This window comes from Euprymna scolopes, chromosome 41, assembly GCF_053919585.1.
Source record: "Euprymna scolopes isolate OS-2025 chromosome 41, ASM5391958v1, whole genome shotgun sequence".
Lineage (NCBI taxonomy): Eukaryota > Metazoa > Mollusca > Cephalopoda > Sepiida > Sepiolidae > Euprymna > Euprymna scolopes.
In genome coordinates this window covers 53,895,792-53,902,995 of record NC_136522.1, presented here as the reverse complement: position 1 = coordinate 53,902,995, position 7,204 = coordinate 53,895,792, and positions in this window count along the sequence as shown.

Here is a 7,204-nt window from a genome sequence, read left to right as displayed (position 1 = left end):
TTCATGGTTGTATGAAATTAACAAGCGGTCCTAGTCACGTGTATATCCCCGTTATGGATATGGCGACGTTAGGTTTTTGCAGTTCTTGCAAAGAGATGTGAACGTCCTTCTTCATACAGCTGGTTCCATCAAAAGACGCTCATATGGAACTGACCAGGTTCAACCTTGCTTAAAATCGGTAATCTAACAAAAACCGGTGTCTTAATGTGATCATGCCGTATTTACAAATATATTTAAAAGCCAGAATTCGTCCGTGTATGGAAACAAACAGTGGGCATGGCAATTAACAGCCTATTATTGAAACTCCCGGGCTTAACATTCACCGGTAACATGAATTGGAACAAATTGATTGGGTATATTTTCAAGTACGCTTCAAAGAAGGTGAACTCCCACTACCGTGCTCGGAAATTAGTCCCAACAGAAAGCACATTACTCATTTACAAATATATTTACAGTTCTGGGCTTAACGTTTACTCCTGATCTGAAAGGGAACACGTATATCAAATCCATTGCCAAGGTCGCTGTAAAAATGGTGGGATCCTTCTACCGCTCCAGTAGATATATCACTCCTGATAAAAGTATCGCTATATAAAAGCCAGGTACGGCCAACGATGGAGTACTGTTGCCACATCTGGGCGGGAGCTGCTAGGAGCAGCTTATCTTGTCTTAACAGAGTTCAAAATTGACTTCGTAGCTTAGAAGCTTCCCTTTTTCTCTTCCCAGCAACCTCTTTCCCGCTGAAGATACATTGAAAGCCTGTCTCTGCTTTATCGTTATTTTCATGGCAAGTGCTCTGCTCAGCTCAGCTTCAATCTGTGGTCCCCCCTCGCCATACTTTCCCAAAAAAGACTCGTCCTACCGAAACCACTATCAATAATTTCCCATACTCTTTATCTGTGCCTAAACCTAAATGTAGATTCCACGAACAAAGCCCCTTTCTTAGAACTGCATGCGCGTGGAACTCTCTTCCGATTGTCTGCTTTCCATCTGACTTCAATTTGATTGCCTTCAAGTCCAATGTAAACAAGTTTTTGATGAACCGTCCCTCTAAATAATCCAATTTACAAAATACCCAGTACTTATGTTTACTACGCTATAATCATATTGACTAATGTATACCCTTTAATGCATCCAAAACCAAACTCCTATCCTTACATCATCAACGCTCTGATCCCCAGCTGGCATCAATTGTGATGGATGGCTCTCGTCTGGGTGAGGCCCCGTGTTTTGACAAGCTTCTGGGTTTGACCTTTACTCCTGATCTGAAATGGAACACGTCCCAGAAATTCGCGCAAGATGCTAAAATCTTATGGGCGTATTTAGAAAGTATATAATTTGCGATCCGGTCGTGTTCCGACGATCAAAGGTTACGTAATAAAAGCCTTACCTTCGAGTCGTTAGCTTCTTCTTTAAATTTCACCTGAAAGAGATTGTAGTAGTCACAAATGATCTATTTCCTCTTGTGAAATAATGCCCCCCCTCGCTGAGTGAGTAAACCATATACGGACCAATCAGCTGACGGGGCGCAATAATTCATCTGTCTCCTAACAAACTTATTTAGCGCCTTTTGGAAAACACAGTCAGCGAGTAGAGAGAACTCGACAAACAAATAAGACACACCTCTATTCCCCTCTCGTTCCTCGAGAATCGACGGTGTTCACCGTAAATAACTGCTGCCGACCTAAGACTACGCAATGGACGACTTCTTGATCGGCAACCTCAAAGAACCTTCTATTTCCTCCTTTCTCAGTCCGCACACAATCCAACTTTCAAATTTCCGCTGTCCAAATAAATCCTTCGTTGTTTTGTTTTATAGAAGGTTTTGTTAAATGTTCCGTGATTTTCTGTTCGACAATTAATTATTTAATTAAGCAACCCCTATAAAAGGTCCTCAAAGCGTGAAAAAAGCGTATAAAATATCGATTTAGCCATTGCGTCGTAATGGAATTCCGTGATAGATCGTGAGAATGATTCTGCCGATGTCGCAAGCTTTGTTTTCCAGAGCGATGGTGAAGATGTCTAAGATGTCTCCGAAAATAATTTCATCAAACGTAATTGTTGTTCAATGAAGTGTTGTATGGTGCCCTTCAATCTGAAAAAAAAAAAATTTAATTTAAATTTCTTGTAAAACGCATGAAGAAAAAAGAACAAACAATTCTCGTCAGTAGTTGTTCTGGGTTTTAAAATAGGTGTTGTCTGCGAAATAACCACATAAATATAGAAAAAAAAAGAACTAAGTGGAACGTTTAATAAATTTATTATGCTAATTTATGAGAGGTTAAACCACTAAATTTAGAGCTGCATGTCTGCGTCTCAAAGTGTCATGGCCGACCATCCAACTTCAAAACCCAATGGCGATTACACCTTTTCCATCTTAAGGCAATAATTTTTCTTAGAGTTATACTAATAATAGGTCGTTCAACTATTAGTAAGGGAAAACGTATTCTCAATTAGCTTTAAGGTAATGCAATCCACTCAACAAACGTACTGAAAGCAAAATAAATAAAGAAATAACAAATATCTAAACGGGCGCAATATTTTTAAGTGGCGAATATTTATTCAGGAGAAAAGCTCGCGAATCCAGGGTACTAGATTAGATTCCCGTCCAGGTAGTTAGGTTAATGAGCCATATGGCGACGAAACACGTGTCCGTGGTTTATATATATATATATATATATATATATATATATATATATATATATATATATATATATATATATGTCTGTGTGTGTGTGTGTGTGTGTGCTACACATATGGGGACACCCCATGTGAAAGGAAAGAAATTAATCCCAATGACAATTGAATTAATCCAATACGCTCCAAAAACCGCACGCAAACTTAACAAAGAAATTACCACTTATATATATATATATATATATATATATATATATATATATATATATATATATAAAATGGGTTAAGAAATTCCAACGAAAGAAAGATGTATATTTAAATAAGGGGGTAGTCACCAACAATGTGTATTTTTTAACATTATTTTATTATTCCGTGTCATGGTTTTTCATTGAGAATTATGTTTTGATCATTTTTAATAATGTTTTTAAATCATTGAAATCGTTTTTAACACGTTTCAGACGTTCTGTGAAGCGTCTTCGTCAGAAATTATTTTCAAATGTGTGGAAAGGTAAAAATAGCATTTCCGTAGTTCATTTGAAGTGTTTCCAAGGGGTGGAAGCGTGTAAATGTTTACTATTCATAGGACTGTTCAATTTTTATTACTCTTTTATTGGGCTGTGTCGAGGCCGCCGACCTTGGCTGTGGTCACTCCTGTGTTGTGTTTCTCTCTCTCACTCTGTCTTTCTGCTTGTGTTTTTTTTTTCTTTTCCTTTCGGGTAGTGTGTGTGTGTTTTCTTTTATTGGTTTGAGAATGTTTGTACTGTTTTATAGTATTATGAGATTATTTTCTTCCCTAGGAAGGTGACTGTGATACAAAGTCGTTACTAATGTGTATCTGTGAGGAGGGGAGGGAGAACCAGCTCTTCTGAAATAAGGGTAGGGGTGCTTTCATTCTATTTTGATATTTATTTTTTGGATTCTTGGATTTTAGTATTGTGATTTTTCGTTTCAGTCTTTACGGGTATTCTTTATATTATGTTTGTTCAGATAGAGGGGTGTATTCAAAAATATGTATAGGGGATATTTTAATGTTTCTATTTATTTGTCTTCCCCATGTGGGTATGGCCAGACCCAGGATCGGTTCCTAGTGTGGGGAAGATCTTGTTCCCCAGAGGGGAGGGGCCAATTGGAGGAGTATAGGTATGGTAGGGGGATGATAGAAGGGATGATAGTTGTCTCAGTCATGAGGGATTTCTCCTCCACTGACTGAAATTATTTTCAAATGTGTGGAAAGGTAAAAATAGCATTTCCGTAGTTCATTTGAAGTGTTTCCAAGGGGTGGAAGCGTGTAAATGTCTACTATTCATAGGACTGTTCAATTTTTATTACTCTTTTATTGGGCTGTGTCGAAGCCGCCGACCTTGGCTGTGGTCACTCCTGTGTTGTGTTTCTCTCTCTCACTCTGTCTTTCTGCTTGTGTTTTTTTTTCTTTTCCTTTAAGGTAGTGTGTGTGTGTTTTCTTTTATTGGTTTGAGAATGTTTGTACTGTTTTATAGTATTATGAGATTATTTTCTTCCCTAGGAAAGTGACTGTGATCCAAGGTCGTTACTAATGTGTATCTGTGAGGAGGGGAGGGAGAAATAGTCATGAGGGATTTCTCCTCCACTGACTGAGGAGGGAGCGAGGTGTTGGAACAGATATTATACTATGGTTCTAGATGTTTCCTAGTGTTGTTGGTTTCGAGGTTAAGTAGGGTTTGTATTGTTCAGTGTGTTGTATTAGAGATAGGGGTGTTATGTCTGTGTGTAGTTGTATGCGCGAGCGTGTGTGTGTTTTAATGTGTCGATTCTTATTTATGTGTGAGTGTGTATATGTGTATGGATGTGCACGCGAGTGTGCCTTGCATTTCTGTTCTCTACCCTGTCTCCCTGCAGCCGAAGCCGCTAGGAGACCTTCCCCATCAGACGAACTAATGTGGGTAGTTATTTATTTGGTGTCCACCACACCAAAATATGGCACAAGGCCGGAAGGTTGAAATAGGCAAGTTCCCCTAAATGAGGAGCACTCTTGCCTCATCCAGAATTGCCTGGGCACCCCGTCGGCATTCTCGTTAGGGGCGCCTCGGGCGACAAGCAGTTAACTTGCCCCACCGGAAATCCCGGTGGCAAGATGCTGGACCGAATCTCGGTCCCTCACCTGTCTGGCTGAGTGTCAATAACAAATCCTTGACGAGTAATCTACCCTGTCTCCCTGCAGACGAACTAATGGGGGTATGTTTATTATCCCTTCGGCCCCAGCCTTGGCATTATCTACTGCCAAGACTTCATTTGGGGTCCGAAGAAGCTTAGGCAGCAGGGCCAGTAGGGGAGGAAGTTGGGTATTCTATCTATTTTGCTAGGTCTTGTGTGGAAACAAAGACTTTATTAGTTTTCCCTACAGTAAGTTTTCTATCATTCTAAACGCATTATTCTTACCCATGGACCTACTTAAAAACGAACTCCCCAGTTTACAGAATGGCAGGCGATTTTTTGGTTCTGAAAAAAGTAAAATATTTACAAACATGACCTCGTTTTTCTTAAAGTTACTTCCGTCTTCTTTGGGCTGTTGTTCACCGATTGCGACTGGGTCGGCGTCGGTGCTTTGTCGTCTATGCCCCACCAAGGCTTACCACGCCGGGGCCACCTTGGTTTCGCCGTTTTTTTTTGTAGGCCTTCTCCAACTCATCATAGTCCGGGGTCTCCTCCACATATTTTTCCACATCTTCTTCTGGTCCTCCTTATTCATCCTCACCACAGCTCCAGGTGTCCTTCATGGGGCCATCTGATCCTCTGGCAGTGGGGAGCCAAAATTAAACTCGCTCAAGCTTGGCGCTATTTCCTGGGTGTCAACCTCTAAGACGTGACCGACCGACACGGTACTTGGGGTGCCTTCTCGGGTGGCAACCCCCTCAATCGAATCTTTCGCTTTAACAACCCCTTCCACAGACACGGACTGGGTACCAATCACAACACACGGGGCGTCCCCCAATGTGGCAGGAGCAGAGGTCTGCTCCATGTACTTGGTGGCCCAGAGCCCAACCAAGACCCGCCGATTCGGAAACCAAGGGTACCATCGCCTAAAAAGGCACGTGAGTATCCCCTGCCCTGCCGGCTGCTTAAGTCTTAGCTGGACCCCGGACTATCTGTAAAATAACAAAAAACAACTAGTAGTTGCCCAGGATGGGCAATAACGAAAACAATATACAGGTAACAAAAAACAATAGTCCTTTCCGGTCCGAACCCCAAAGAAGGGGTTGATTCTTGCGGGGACTAGAGAAAAACAAAAGCCCGTCACTTGACTACCGGCTTTGAACAAAAGTTTCGTACTGTGAGAAAGACACTTGACTTTGATCCTTGCCAAGAGGCTGAACAGCGTGCACAACCTCAAAACACGTGGGTATGAGATGAATGAATTCCCCAATCTTTTCTATAACCACCGGCTGGCTGTGGTAAACAACCAATGAAAACCTTCCAAATTTACTATAAAAATTGTCGAATTTTTTATTCAATCAGTTCGCCGTTAACTACGTCACGGACCGCATTTGATTCTTGGCCGCCATCTTGGTTACTGCCAAATACACCCAGGATCTGATCTGAACAACGCCGCCACCTTTGTTCAACAAAATATCTCAACACATATATATATATATATATGACCCCTTTTATGCATATATATATACACATATGTATACGACCACTTGTATATATATATATATATATATATATGTATATACATTATATATATATATATATATATATATATATATATATATAAAGCAAGTCATTGTCGAAGTAAGAGACAACAAGGTTTTCATTTTTAATTAAGCTGTCAGGAGAGCCATGTGAACCACTGAGAAATATTAGTCGATATATGATTTGTTTTGGAAGACACATCCTTTCATATATATATATATATATATATATATATATATATATATATATATATATATATATATGTATGTATATATATACCACACACACACACACACACACACACATATATATATATATATATATATATATATATATATATGTATATATATACTAGCAGAGTGGGTTGACGTTGCTCGGGATTAACTTATGATAAATCAATTTTTCACACTTCTATATATTATTGTAATCAAAATCGATGAAATACCCAATTAATCAATCAAATCGAGTGATTGTCTGCTCTAATTTGGTATACATTCTACACACCTTGATGAAATCTTACATACTTCTCGCATTTGACAATATATTGTAGCCTGCATTGCATTATAGAGAACCTTATGTTGATGCTATACATTAAGTTTTATATATACTGGATTTCATTGAAGGTATAAAATGCAAAAGTCAAGTATCAAGCTTTAGTTTTCCTCTAAAAAGAAACATGCATTTCGAACGCGCCCTTGTTATATAGAAGAACATACTGTTGGATTTATATGTCTGGCATTACTGCTTGTCACATGAGAATTGCTTGAATTAAAGTTTTACATGACATAGTCAAGTATCATTGAGAAATTGTGCTTTAAACAGAAAAAAATCATTCCAAACGGGCTCCTGTCATATCAAAGAATCTACTGTTGATTTTATTTGTCGGGTCTTTCGGCTT